The sequence below is a fragment of the Phasianus colchicus genome, chromosome 7 (genome assembly GCF_987193195.1).
Source record: "Phasianus colchicus chromosome 7, bPhaCol1.hap1.1, whole genome shotgun sequence".
Taxonomy (NCBI): Eukaryota; Metazoa; Chordata; class Aves; order Galliformes; family Phasianidae; genus Phasianus; species Phasianus colchicus.
The window spans coordinates 4067300-4083072 of NC_143442.1; the positions used below are offsets into that span (position 1 = coordinate 4067300).

At 37.3% G+C, this 15773-nt stretch overlaps 1 protein-coding gene across 4 annotated transcripts in view; it reads right to left on the minus strand.

Annotated features, from left to right (window-relative positions):
* The window catches only part of ARHGAP15 (Rho GTPase activating protein 15), a 315056-nt gene that overhangs the window by 156868 nt on the left and 142415 nt on the right, over positions 1-15773 (minus strand). The window lies entirely within an intron of this gene.

Consider the following 15773-nt stretch of genomic DNA (forward strand, 5'->3'; position numbering starts at 1 on the left):
TCTCAGCATTGCAACCACCATACACAAATAGTGCAAAAATAATGATAATGTGACAAAAAGTTAAGAAAAGCCAGGGAACTCAACACGACAGACAGCTCAGATGTAAATCAAAGCATCCTGAAAAGAAATGAATTCAAAGTGAGAATTAATTCCTGTTATTTTCACTTTGCATTTCAATTCTGGTTTTATTTTTATATCTGATTTGTCTATCCTTGATTTTACACATTTCCTCTATACCTGTGATCCCAGAGTCCATTTCCAAGCATTTTGGTAAAATTAATAATCACCTTTTTTCACATGAAGAAAACTGCTATCAAAGATGGCTGTGGCAAAGTAATTAGGAGCCCACTTATCAGAGGAAAAATCCTCAGTTTGTCTAAATAGAAGTGTATTTACATTTTTGACCCCCACTCTGGGAATATTTATCAAAAGAATATTCACTCCCCTGATAACACTGTTTCACTGCCTAACAATATTTGGTGCAAATATGCATGCACATTCTGCTGGTCTGAACTTCTGAAAACCACCATGAAAATAATGATTTATCACTGTCACACACACACATACACATATATATATTTAAATGAGTTTTTGCAAAAAATAGATCTCTAGATTATTTTATAAAACAAGTTAAAAGGACCGTTATACAGATCGCAAAACTGAGGCAGGGAGCTGCAGCATGGCACACGTGGATGCAGGGCAAAGCAGCTCTGCCTATTTGCAGATCAGGTAGCATCTCCACCGTGGTCTGCATAATACAGGAAGGATCTCATCCTGTGCCTGCTCCAAAACAGCTCAGCACCCACCAACCAAAGCTTCATCATTATTATTATTATTATTACTGTTATGAAGAGATGCCTGTACAAAACTAGGTAGCATCCAAACTGCACACTCAAGTTACAGTGGTTTGGGACACACTCTCAGTGCTTACAACAGCTGCTCATCGGGGTGTGGTATTTCTCAGATCCAAAACCTGTTTTTTTTTTTTTTTTCTCAGGGAATGGCTGAACACAAAGGTTTCCCTCTGAGCAGAGTGTGAGGAAAAGCAGAACAGAGCTGCTAAGACCTGGCGCAGCCTATTAAATCTGGTGACCTGAAGTGCTACTGTTTTGCTGCATCCGCTCATGTCAAGAGTCTTTCCTAAAGAATAAAGTAACAAACCAGCTCAGACGCTCCCCACATCTTTCTTAAAACTGAAATACTACCAGGGGAAAATTAAAAAACAACAACAACAATAACAACAACAACAAAAAAACCAGCTTGTTTTATTAATTGTTCTATAACCCTCCCGTTATTGAGGAAATGCCTGTAAGGAAGGTTTCCAAAGTCATCAGCATTAAGGAAAATCCCATCAGCGCAGCTCCAGTGGAGACATCCTGTGAGAGTGCTGCGGAGAATGTGGGAATGGGCTCCCAGTGCGGGTTGGGAGCCTGCCCGCCTGCCTGCAGATGTTCCCAGCCCCAGCCAGCCCCACACCAGCCCTTCAGGAGCAGACCTCCAGCCTCTCTATTGTTCACGGCGCACAGGGAGAGCTAGTGGCTGGGGACATTGGAATCCCGTTATTAGTCCTCCGCCGTGGTGCTAACTGCTGCTCATGTGCTATCCATTCTCTTTTATCCCAACAAAAGAAAAAAAAAAAAAGAAGCCAAATTCAACTTAAGGTAAGCAGTTAAAAGAGATGGCCTCCAGGTCTGTGCCCAGTTCACGCTGCAAGTTTTGGGATCAAAATGCATTACATTTTATCGCTATTAATGTATACATGCAGATAGGGATTAGACTAAACACAGGCAACAATTCAATCCGATGCCTCTCTCCCAGTATAAACAAATCATTATTAAAATTATAAAATGGAATAACAGTTTCAAAGTAAGAGCAACATATATAATTAGATTTACTGTATTTTGATGGCTTAAAAGGGACACGACGTAGTTCAGTCTCCCGTTCAGTAAATTCAGGCTGCATGAAAATACAAGTATTCAGCACTGCATAAACATTTGTACTGTATGATATGCAAAAGAGACACTCCATTGCTAACAAGACCAAAGTAAAGTACATGTTGAAAGTTCCTTTGTCTGAATGTGTTATTCTGATAATCATATATTATCGATGTTTTAGGAGCAAATCTGTAAAAACAGATCATAGTATTGAGGAAAGAGAATTCATTTAAAATATACTTTCTGTAAGATACAGTTCAAGTCCTTTTCTTTCTTTCCTCAGTCGAATCTTCGCAGCAACTAGACAGTTTCAAGAAGACTGCTACTGCTCTCTACAGTTTAAATGCATCCACTCCTTAATTACAGTCAGTAATTGACTTTGTTCTGCTCCATTCCAGTCATTCACAGGAAAGCAGTTCCAAAGGCTTTGGCTGGTAAATCCCATTTAACGTGCAGGTTCCCTATCCCACTTTTATATATTACCTCCTTAGGATTTCTGATAAATGGTTCTTGGAAGGGATTGCTAAACCATATTTGCACTTTGAACAATCGAATTTTCAACACCCTTGGGAAAAGACATCAGTAAAGAATGCTAGCTTTGAGTAAACCTTGTGATTGAACAATTTATGATCACAGCCCTAAACGATGTATAACTAACAACATGCATAAATTGCTCCATATTAAGGCATGCTAACGCACCGCCCTTGTATTAGGCACTGCTGAAGTAAACAGGGACTGGAGAAAAAATGAAAAACAAATCTTAAAATAAAAGAAGAAAAAAAAAAAAGGAAAAAATGTTCTAGATAGATGCCAGCCTCCATTGTGTCAGGTGCTTTGATTTTTTTTTAATATTTCCTGAAATTCTTCTCTATTATTTTTGCAGAGGCTCCAGTCTGGAATTAGCAAGGTCTTCCCAAGCAGAATTGTGAGGCTGCTGTCAGCAATAAATACCCACAAGGAATGACAACCTGCATCAGCCCTCTTGTTTTCCAACAGTGTGCCCTCCATGTTGCTTATAGTGGAGCCAAAATTCCCAAAGTCCTTGCTTGCTATAGTACTTTGGAAAAATCCCTTCTCAGGCTGAGTTCTTCATCCAGAACAGTTTTACAACTGCAGTCCTACTGCTCAGCACTGATGATCGGAACACATTGGCTCACTGCAGGTAAATGCATGTTAAATTTGGTGTGCTGCTGGGCTGCCAACAAAGTGTGGAAAGTAGAGGGCAGGTGTGAAACACTTTTTCATAATATTCTGTTGTTAGTTCATTATAGATTTCTCCTGTCATCATACACAGTTGCAAAGGGAAGGGTATGTCACCATAATGCTCTGCTAAACCTGTATTCAACAAGATCCTATGTTATTAAACAAAAAGATACCTATATAGCACCAATACTGTATTTTAATAATGCCATTACCGTTAAATTACATAAATACCCTGTATCTTGTCTGGGATCAGTATTTTCTAAACTCCCACAAATCCTATGCTTTTTTGATGCTAGGTCATTCTCTGGCACATGCAATGTGCCATGCGTGGTTGTGTTTCACTAGGACTTCCAAAACTTCACAGCTAACTCAGTTCACCTTTTAAAACATCTCAGAGATTCTCCCCTTTCATGATATACCCACACCAAAAGAACACAGGAGATCAAAGACATCAAAATGCCATGGAATAAGCCCAGGAGTTTTTGGCCATAGCCTTCCCACAAACGTTGAACCAGGGACTATTGCACTGTTGTGAAAAAAACATATCCTTCATGGCATATCCCTTTGGTTCTTTACCAGTATACATTTCTTTTAGCTGTAGAATAGGGATGGAGGCAATTTTAGCAGTCATACTGATAGGCACTCTATGGAGATATGGAAAAGGGAGAAAAAAATCACACAGCAAAACAAAAATACAAAACCGTATTATTGATTCACTCACTTCAAAGTGTGCTTATGCATCTCTGGTGGCTACAACTATTATTTGCAGTGATGAACTATTTTCAGACAATGCCGAGCGCAAACTTTAATGCAGGAAGTGGAGAACTCTTTGGGGAAGAAGAAATACAGCAAAAACACTTCAGAGTCTCTCTCCTGCAGTGAATGAGCATGGAGCAAACGGCTTGGAAATTGTGTGTTTTACATATGGCTCATGTGCAGCCACCAAGAACCCATCTCCCCATTTCTTATTTCAGCCAGATACCAAAACATAACATAGTTTACTTCCTTCTGAATGCAGGACATCCTAAAAAAATCCTGGACTATTGTGGTAGTAGCTCCTTGTATAAACAATCCCATTAGTCCAGTGTTGGATTATTGGATGCTTCTAGACCGTGGAAACCCTACACTGAAGCTAAATCCAGTGCAAAATCCAGTGCAGAAAACCTAAATTTTGATGTCACCTGGGACTCCCACAGCCTGTGGTGAACACTAAGTGATTTAAACTTAGATTGACAGATACCTCAGCATGCAGAAACTCAATAAAATGTGTTCCTCTTGTTGCACTGTGCATTGGGATTGCTGCTCTTGATATATGTAGGAAAAAAGGAAATGTGAGTCGCTGGAGCATTTCTAGCTCAGAAGCTAACACTCTACCCCCTTCCCACCGCTTCCTTCATCTCACCTTGCGTCTTACAAGCTTTTTTCTGATCATGTTAACCATCTTGATCCCCTTATAGAAGAGGAATCTAGGCTTTGCCTCTACTTTTTTGAGATATTTTTGCAGGATGGGATCTAGCCATGTTACCCACATAACGCAGGACGTGCCACTCTCCATCTGCATGGCAACCACCAAGGTGGGGAAAAACAACAAAAGAAAAAGGGGGGAGAAAAAGGAAAAAAAGAAACAAACTGGGAATTTTCTCTCTTTTTCAAAATGTTCTTGAAAAAATAAGAAAGGCATATCATTAGAATATAATATAGCTTGAGAATAAATACTTAAAAGATAGAAACTTGCATCCACACCCACAGCAGAAGTAGAATTAATTAAAGTTGGGAGACACTATGCTCCTTAGTGGTTTAATTATCTGGGTTTGAATTAAACAGGGACAGAGATATGTAAGTTTTTTAAAACATGTCAAAAGTCGAACTGCATTTCTGAAAGTTGATCTCAAATTCTTTCTTACAGATAATCCAGTCTCCTGGCCGTGTTTATGCTGAATGAGTGAGCAGCAGAGGATAAATAAAATCTCTCTCTATGCTGTACTGTAGTGAGTTGAGACGCTAATATTCAAGAAATGCAAATAGAAGAAAACAAAAGGATCAGTATGCAGTTGCATTATATCCATGCTGCTCCATATATCCATTATACGATTCAGGATTTTCAACAGAGGTAGCCATGGTTATCCTGATAGTTAAATTACTTAACGGACTCTAAGATGTTTATGACTACCAAAGAAATTTCATTATCAAGCAGATTGTCTGTCTCATATTACAGTCTGGCTTTACCAAGCCAGCAGTCCTTTGCATGTCGAGCAAAGTTAACACTGAAGTGAGGGAGACATATCAGCTTGGAAGAAGAGGTCTTCAACCAATGTTTCCAAAAAAAATGATATTTGTTAAAACATTTTGTGAGAAACTATCTGCCTTGTGTTCCCAATGTTGCTAGATGTTAAGTAAATATATGCTGATTGCAAAAAAAAAGTTGCTTTGGCAACTCTCTTATTAAAATGCATTTGTAACCCCCATCTGTCATGAAAGTTTTGAAAAGTTTGTTTACTTTGGATAGCCGCCTTATCCAGGGTTACCCCAGCATACAATGATAGCAGTCTTCAGAAGTTGTGTGAGGAACAAGCCACTGGGGATCCATTTTTGTTTTAATTGGCACACACAAACACTTTTCTGGTCTGTCAAAAAGATCAAGCTAATATGCATGGCGGGTGTTATATTCTCAGCTTTTGGGAGTAGTAAAGCTCCCTTTATTTAAGTAATTTAAATGATAGACTGCAAAAACTTTGCAAGTCAGAAAAATGTTTTATACTTTCTTTGGGAATATTTGTTTTAAGCAACAGAAAATGTTCTACATATCTAAAGATGTTGAACCTTATGTTATAATTACCCTGTTTCTTCTGACTCTGTAAAAATTACTGTGAAAACCGAGTATTGCAAAGAGGCAACAAACAGATCCTGTGTTTTCACAACTTCCACAATATTAGCAACTGTAAGACCAATTGCTGCCAGATGTTTACAGGAAATGTCTTCAATTGTCTAGCCTTGTGGTAACACTGATTTGCACATCCATTTTCTGGAAACCTTTGTGGGGTCATAATACCAAAGCAACCTGCTTATATGAATAGCTTGATTTTTAATGAAATCTAATGTTTTGGGTATTTACATCAATGGCTTTGAAGTGGATTCAACAGTCTGAATTCTGGGGATACATTTCTATAAAATAACAGGATTTTTCTTTAAATGAAACTGTATTCCACCAGTGATAAACAAATATGTATGTTTTCCAGTAAATTTCTAGGATTGAGTTCTTCCAAATACTGCTATAGTAAAACAATCAATTTTGGGACTGTTAAGAAGAAAAACATTTTTGAGCTTAATGCTTCTCTTCTGCTGTGCAATAAACTCATAGTATATGTAAGTTTTTACTGAGTTGCATTAATATTAGTGAAGAGAGAATTGGATCTTCTCTCTGCATTGTGAGGAAGATGTCCCTTCATCTCTGCCTGTGAAAAATTTCAGAAGCAGAACAACTGATTTATATCATTTGTAAGGAAGACACTGAACAGAAAGGATGTCATGATTAAAGCAGATTAGGTCCCAACAGACCAAAATTCCTTGTTGGATTTCAAGAGATAACACTGGAGAGTGTCTCCCTGCAGGAGGAAAGGATCAATGATTTGCTGGGCGTATGGGCTCACTTACAATAATTTGAAGGAATGGGTGACCGTTCTCCCTTTTTCACACAGTGCTCCACATCTATTTCTTCCTTCCTTTACTGATGTGTGAAAGAGAACACATGCTGTTTGATGGAAAAGGAAGGAACACTCCTGACAGGCATTAAGAGAAAGTGAGCAGAAGTGGAAGTCACCACAGATATGGGAAGCGAGGAAGATGTACCCCAAAATTGGTTACAAAATTGGAAAAGCAAGAGAGAATAATTAAGACACAACTCATGTCTGTGCGTAGACAATTGCGTATTTTGTCCACAGACGAAGACTTAAGGCACTGTATGAATACCTACTGCAAGCTACTTTTCTCCTTGGGGTAATATTTTACTGTTATTGCTTTTACAATCTGAAGCCATATATTACACAGCCGCATACAGAGATATTGGCAATGGTTTCTTAGAGAAGTCCCTGCCTTTCTTAGTTTTGCCAGCTGGACAAGACCTTGTGATAAATGGTCCTCCTGTCCAATTTTATATGCACGTTATAACACTTTATGATATATGTGAGCAAAACTCAACATGATAAGTCCCCCTAACAAACAAAAAAAATCAAAGGGAGAATGAATGCTCTAGTCTCAGTACAAGCAAAGATATATATTTAAAATATATATGTGCTATGTGTAAAGATTTCATTTTGTTGACTCTTATTTTAGCGAGGAATTTATTCATTGGTAGCAGAGCATTTTACAGCTATATTATTTGCAGGCAGAAGCCAGTACTGGCTTTGAAGATTTCATTTACTGACACACGTCTCCTATTAATAAGTGCTGAGATTGCACAATAAGAAAAAAAAGAGATGCTGTTATAAGTATCTTTATACTTACAGTAATGTATTTGGCCATGATTATAAGTGTTTATAAAACATTCAAGAATCGTTCCTTGTCTACTTACACTAATGAGAACACCTGTTAACTTCAGAGCTGCACAGACTTATTTGCATTGAATTCAGGTTTTTGCACACTGTACATCACTTTTTGAAACAATTAGATGCTTACAGAAAAATATACCTAAAAGAAGAACAGCAGCTTGAATGCCCTCCAGCCCAAGTCAATGCTAATCCTGGTTTGAGTGAAAAGCAGAAATCTGGTGAATTATAATACTGACACAAATTCAGTTAGCAGTGAGCAAAGGTGTACCTGCAAATCCTCTGATAGCAGATGTTACTTGTGGGGATTGATACCTGCTGTTGAATAAAGCGTCTCTTAGAGATGAAACAGCACTACTGAACAGGATTTTTCCTTGTTCTGCTTATTGTTCCCTTTCCATTTATTATTATTTCTTTTAATTTCTTACTCAGAGCCTTTTCACTTACAGAGTGTGCAGAACATGCGGTCATTTCTTAAAATAGCTGTTTATTTTATTATCTTCCCAAAAACCAGTACAACAACTCAAGAATCCTCCTACTGCTAGACATACAAAACACCATCTCTGTCACAGAGGGTTTTATGGCCTGGAGCAAGGAGGCAGGAGGTCCTTTTCTATGAAAACAGGTCTACTGAACGGTAAGTGTAATATCCTGCTGCTACACAACCATGCCTGCTATTGTCTAAAAACAATGTAAAACATCAAAGTTCATCCATGATCTGAACATACACTCTGCCAGCTGTGTCAAGCTCCTGAGTGTTGCAGGCAGGAAAATACAACGGTTATCATCCTTCCTGGCGTGCAGGGAGACAACAGTGCATAACATCTTCTTTCCATCTTTATTTGTATGTAAATATTAGGAAAAGATACGCTTCAAAAAGGCTGTTGTATTCATTTAAGAAAAATAACAGCAACTTAAAATATTTCCATTACCAAAAAAAAAAAAAAAAAGTATTTAGTGTTTCAATAGAAATTATGATGAATGGACAATATGTACAAATATATCCAACAACAAATATTTTCCATACATTGTAGCTATCTAGCTAAGATTTGATGATTAATGGTCTTAACAGAAAACTTTCACAGGCAATAATATACATGCAGTACTTAGCTAAGTACTGAGGAATATGGAGACTTCAAGTCCAGACTATGAGCATTTCTTAGAGCTTTTGGTTTTGTCGGTCATGTCACTTTATATAATAAGTACCACAGCATGGACAGTATGGAGATCCTGTTTCATTTAAAGAATAACATCTTTAAAGAATTTTAGTAATTAGAAATTCTTGTAATCCATAAAATTAACACTGCATATCTCCATATAGTTTCAAACAAGTTTCCTACTGTTAGAGGACTCTGGATCTTCTTTATTTATTCTAGAACTGCACTTGCAGCAATGAAAATACAGTCGCCTTTAAAATTATATGCTGCTTTAAGAAGTAGAGTAGTAATGAAAAAAGGTTAATCGAAATGTTATTTAAAAACATCACGTAGCCAAAATATCAAATTATCTTTTCACAATAGGTGTCAAAGGGGTTCTTCTAGGAAAAGAGGATATAGTTCAGATCTCAGTGAGATTTGTACACCAGCTGAATTTATTTATCTAGCAGCAACTGAGTGGAAAACTACAGAATTATTTGACTATGTAGTTCATGAACACGCCAACCTACACTGATCAATTTTGTAATGCACTGTTTTTAATAAATACATGTGGAATTAGAAAAAAGCAATAAGAGAGATGTACTGTCTAAGTCACTGAGTTACTGGCATGCACCAGGATATGTCAAATGCCAAACACTGCAAGGCCTATATATTCTTTTTAAAATGTGTGATTTTTCCAAGTATCTGAAATTTCTGACTAACATAGCTTTTTCTCAAGTGTTAGGTCATGATGTACACTGTGACATCTGTCAGTCAAACTTCTGGCTAACACACTGGACAATCTGGAGGGACACACCAGAATGTGATGTGTCATGCAGAAAAATTGAAAAACTCTATTTTTTCCAAAATAAAAATCACAGCTTTTAGTTTTAAATAGAGAGAATGATTGCAAAATATTTGGCCATCTAGACTGTAAAGATTGAGGTTGGATAATCAATAACGTTTGTTGTTGAATTACCCACTGATAACAAGTAATTTCCTGCTATTCGTGAGGGGAGTTGGGAAGCAGTTTTTTGGGAATTTGGCAGACTCTCTCCCTCTTTTCTAAATATGCTGTGTCTGAAAGCCTGGTATGCTTCTCTATCACAAGCTTTGGGATGATGCAGTATAGCCAAATGGAGGTTTGGGGTGACAGCTCTTTCAGGAACTTAGGAATCTAAATATAAAGAGATGCTAAAAATATACCAAATTACCAGGCAGATAAATGGCTGAGTATTTGGGTTTTGAGTCCTCCATAATAATAATACCATATTTATCTGGAGTCTTGCAACACCGTGACTGCTGCTCAGCTTCTTCTAACTAACAAATGTACAGTACACGTGACAGGGAAATAAACAGAGTGTTTTAAAACACATTCCAGCCTTCTTGTCCAAAGATGTCATCGTTGCATATTAATTCAAGCCCTGTTCATGTGCCAAGAGATTCAAGCTTATCCAGCACATGAACTGGAGATACAAAAGTTCTATGACCAGAGTACCTCCACGTAGGCCCTGATCCCTGTGGGCTCTGCCCTTCTCACCACCTTATTAAAGGCACCGTGTGCACTATCAGTATCGTCAAAGTGAGCGGCATATGGCAACTAAAAAGTAACATCCACCTAGTAAGATATATTTTAAACTGCCAGGTAAAATGGAAAATCTTGAGTAAAATGGAATTTCAAATTTTAGCTTCTGAAAGAGTTAGGGCTTTTTAAATTTTTATTTTATTTTATTTTACTTTATTTTATTTTATTTATTACAGTCCTGCATATGACCTCCTCCTTATGCCACTCCCCAGCCACTACAACAATTCAGAATGTTGAGATTCACAAATGAAAGGAAGAAGCCACTTCACAGGGATTTGGGGCACTTGCTCATTAGACCATTGCTGGAAGAGCTGACTCTATCACTCATGTCTATGAGCAGAGATGTGTAAGCAAGTCTGAACTATAAACAGAACCAATTACATTAACATTTCCAAACACTTTCAAGAATAAGACTAAAAGGTTTTGTTTGTTTTGCAAAACCGTGATCCTCTATGCTAATAAGACTAAAATTTGATTAAAAGAATAACATTCAAAGCCAAACCTGGCAGTACAGCTTCTTATGTGCTTTTCTTTCATCTGCTGGAACACGGCAGCCCTGATTCAGCAAGGTACTTCATTAAGCAACATGCAACTTCCAGAATACAAGCACTTGCACTGTTTTCAGTCACAAGACTGAAATGAGTAAATCAGTCAGAACAAAAATAGCAGAAAAGTTATATTTATTCACACAGTGAATATTTCAGGGAACAAAAGACATGTTAGTGACAGTCAGTAAGAGCTGCATGTAAATTAACTGCAGAACCACAAGAAACACAATTAGCTGTCCCTTATAAACCTCACAGCTAAGGAAGCTATATCCTTCTAGCCTTACTGGGTGAAGAGAATGGATTATTAAGATACAGCAAAACCAACAAAAATCCCACCTGATGGGAAACTGATGTTCTTCGCTGTTATACGCAAACCCAAACTGGTAATTTTATCATAGAATTATAGAACCATAAATGTTGGAAAAGAGCACTCAGTTCACCTACTCTGGCCACCAACCCACCCCCATCATGCCCACTGACCACATCCCTCAGTGCCACATCTCCACAGTTCTTGGACATCTCCAGGGATGATGACTCCACCATCTCCCTGGGCAGCTGTGCCCATTTCTTTCAGAAGAAAAAAAAGAAACAAACAAACAAACAAAAAAATACAACCAACTACTTGAAGAATACAGTATCAGAAAAAGAATATGATTTTTATTTATCTCTGGTTATTATAACCAAGGCACTGTCACATCAGCACGAAAAACTAAGAGAAAAGTAATAAATAAGAAATTATACCTACTCTTCAGCTAAACTTAGTTGCCAGTCTTTCCCATAGATCATTAATTTCCTTCTGAGAATAGATGAACTTATTCCCTATCACAGCCAAGCTCCCAGTGTATAAGATTAACTAGAAGTCACTCATTTAGAAGATGACTTTAGAATTAAGCCATGAATTAGCTATTGTCAGAACTTGAGAATTAAAAGACCAAAAACAACCAAACAAAAAAAACAACCAAACAAAAAAACCAACCAAACAAAAAACAAACAACAAACAAACAAACCAAAACAACAACAACAACAAAACTGAGAGTTCAGGGTTTTAGAAATTCAGTTACACCATTTCATGTCTTACTTAAATGCAAAGACACGCAAAAGAAACAAGATGGTACAATGCACAGAAATACACCATATCTGAATAAACAAGTGAGAAATGTTAGAAAAGGTGAATATTTATCAAAATTCTCATGTAACAAAGAAAGAGCACTGATAGCTCTACACTGCTTAGGAAAGCTGCTGTTATCTTGGGAGTGAACAGGATTCCATTTTCACGCTTAAATCTGAATGATAACTCATTGCCGTTTTTCACTGCTTTTGCTCGATGACAGGTCATTCACCTCACTACTGTCATGCATTACAAAAATTAGCAACCAAGAAAATGAATCTAGATCATTTCATTCTTTTGAACTTGCTCGTTTGCCTCTATGCTCTGTTTCCTACTGAAAACCCCCTCGATGCATCTCTGCACCAACTTCACAGCCGACACGGAGCAAGAGAGACGGAGAACCCTGCGATTTTTCCCAATGTATCAGACTTACAGAAACACCTGTGCTAAATAACTTTGTGCTGAGCTACTGTGAAAAGCTGCAGTGTTAAATAGCAATCACAGTTTCTTATTTTTCACTGCATTGGTTACTCTCCCGCTAGAATCCTCCGAGCTGTTGTACAGAGCCTAAATGGTACCCATTTTAATCTCGCTGCCTTTCTGCTCTTGTACAGTGCTAAAGTCACAAATTTCTTTATTTACCTAGAATGGTCATTATATCAATATAATGGGAGTTGAGCAGTGCCTTCTGAGCTGGAAAAAGATCTGTTTATAAATTCCTTCCATTTCTGAATAGAAACCATTCATTCACTGACCACTGTAGGAAGATTAGATGGGTTGAGAAAATTCTTTAATGCATTTGATTTAATGTATTATTGAAAATGTTATTTGTCGTCTTTAAAAAGATCCCAGTACTTTACGTAGAGACCAAACTACTGCAAAAATTTACAAACATACAAAGTCTCAGTTGATCCATCCCTTATTTAGGACTATAGACCTTACATGTATAAAAGCTCTGCTTTCCACTTTGCAAGGAAACAGTTCCCTTAAATCTACAGAAAAACTTCAAAAAGATGCATTTGCACGTATACAGATCTCTTTACAGACTTTATGTTAATTAATAGAAAACTTGTTCAAACAGATTATTGACTCTGCTAATGGAGATCAGAAAAATAGTAAAGATACTGCAAAAGGTAGAAAAAAATTGCAACTATTGTTTTTTTGCCAGAATTACCTCACTTTGCCCATCACTTTGCCCAAAAATAAAGAATCTGGGAGCAGGAAGCTGTCTGATATCCACAAACAGCCAGCATTCAGCATCACACTGCCTCTAACAACAAGGTTTCCCCTTTTCCAGCTGTACCCCTTTTACTCATGCTTCTTGCCGACCCAAGCCATCCTGTAGTATTCTTACAAGAGTGGCCCAGTAAAGTGGGAAAGGAGCTGTTGATGATAATGATTCATCTCTAGAGATGTCTGCATCAGTCAGATTGGAGGCTGGAGATATGTTTACATACTACACTCAAGACAGAATGAGCCTAAAAAAGCATTTGCTTAGCCAAACCTTTTGAAACTAGGGGGAAAAAAAGAAGGAAAAAAAAAGAAAGTCACTGGAAATTTACTACTCTTTGTTGTAATCACAATTTTAAGCAACTCCGGATTTTCACCAGACTCAAGTCAGGAGGGCGCAGCTCATGGTATTTAAATTAAGCTCCCACAACATTTTGTGGCAACACGATATTTTATGGCAGTAAGTGCAAAACACACCAGCAGCAACATTATCAACTCTGAAATGTTTTGAATAATATCAAGCACCAATGGCGTTGCCAATAGTGTTTTAAGTACAAAACGTAGAGAACTAAAATTATGCAAGCAACCATTTCCCACATAAGTAGTCCCAATGATTTCAGGCATGGGCGACAACTGCTGAAGACTGCAGAATGAGATTCTTGAAAAAGTATTTTAAAAAGTACTTTCCAGTGCAAAGAAGGTAGCAGCATCCGGACTCATGTTTAGGTAGGTTGATTGCATTCTTGTGCTTCTTGTTTGCTACCTGTGTGAAGCATGCTTCAAATCTATAATTCATAGATGGATAAAGTGAGAATTTCAGTGTTTTCCTTTCACTAGAAGCCTATTGTGAATGGCTCCTGAACAACTCTTCCAGCCAGGTAATTTAACCAGCAGAAAAGATAGGCAGACATGTTATTTTCAACCGAGTCCCAAGGTGGCTCTCAATTAAGAAAAACAATTGATTGATGTTTCTCTTTTTACTTCCAGGAAGCTCTGTGAAGTATTTCTAGAGCTTTTCCTCCATTCTACCCAACATGTGGGCTCTGTGTCAAGCTGTGAGTTTGTAAATCTTTTTCAGCACTTATCAGAGCTCAACATGAATTATGGTATTGCCAAATCTGCTCTACAGTTGTGTTGTTTTGTTGGTTGGTTTTTTTTTACACTAGAAGAAAACGTAGAGTTTTATGGTCAAAAAGAAACGCCTGCATACTTTCAATGGGAAAATGCAGGCAACTGTGATTGAATCCCAGAAAAAAAAAAAAAAAAAAAAAAAATCCCCTTAATCCTATGTATTTAATGCCTTTAAACTTTGGAAACTTCTGAGCGAGCTCTCGAGCTCTCCGTGGTGCTCATGGTTTCTCTCTGTACCTTTATTACTGAGATCTTATTAACTAAGACTACATTAATGTAATGCATATTTGAAAACCACTGCTGCTTGGGGGGATGATCTAACTTAAAATGCATGCTAATCTTTAGCAAAATATCTTCCTTTTTGTTGTGTATTACTTAGCACGGTACATAAATCAGCCCTTTTGTTGAGGGCTAATAAAGTTTGTGAGTGTGCATGCGCGCGTGTGTGTGATTTAATACCATTATAATAATATTATATGGCAGGCAAAAATATAATGAAAATGATAATTTGCCAAAAAGATTTAAAAAACACTGAGGTGTTACCTATCAAAAGTTCTCCTTCTGTCTATGATACAGCACAGATTGCAATCGTGACAGTAAATCTGGTGCTATTGTTAATGCCATGGCACTTTGGTTTTTGGCTTGCTTCAGTCCAATCTGTGACATGCTTGTGAATATCTTTCTTCTGTTCTGTCTGTATGGCATATGGATTTCTGGGATACAACGTCAGACCTATCCACATAACAAGTGTTCAGAGCACCTTATCATTTTAAAAAGCCAATTACTCAAAAAGACAAATGTGAAATGTTTCACATTTAATGATGAGCAAATCTGCAAAACAAATGCAATTTTGCTTCATTTGAAAAAGTTTAGTTTAACTGTAAATATTGCAATGGAGTCCCTAGCAATACACACCACGGGTAGGGACGGGCTCATTTTATGCATATTGTACATCATCACTGTCACTTAAATCTGCAAGATTTTCCATGCTAAGATGTTTTAAATAAATAGAAAGAAATGAGGTACAAAAGATTGAAATATAGGCTGCTGAATAGACTGTAAAAATGTCACTGCTAACACTGAGTATTGGACACTTAAAAAAAAAATATTTTGAAAGTCTCACCCAAAAAAACGAAAACTGCATATGCCTGCAGAGGTAAAGGTCAGTAATGAAACAATTAACAGCAAAAATACCAATCCATTTTTTAGAAATATTTGTCAATACATAAAGAATGTTTTGTACTGCACATAAGTGCTCAATTAATCCTGGATTAGCGGCCGTATGTCATATTCTCAGACTGAAATGATGTCAGCTGAAGAACTTAAATACACACCGGTTTAAAGCAAGATCCCGTAA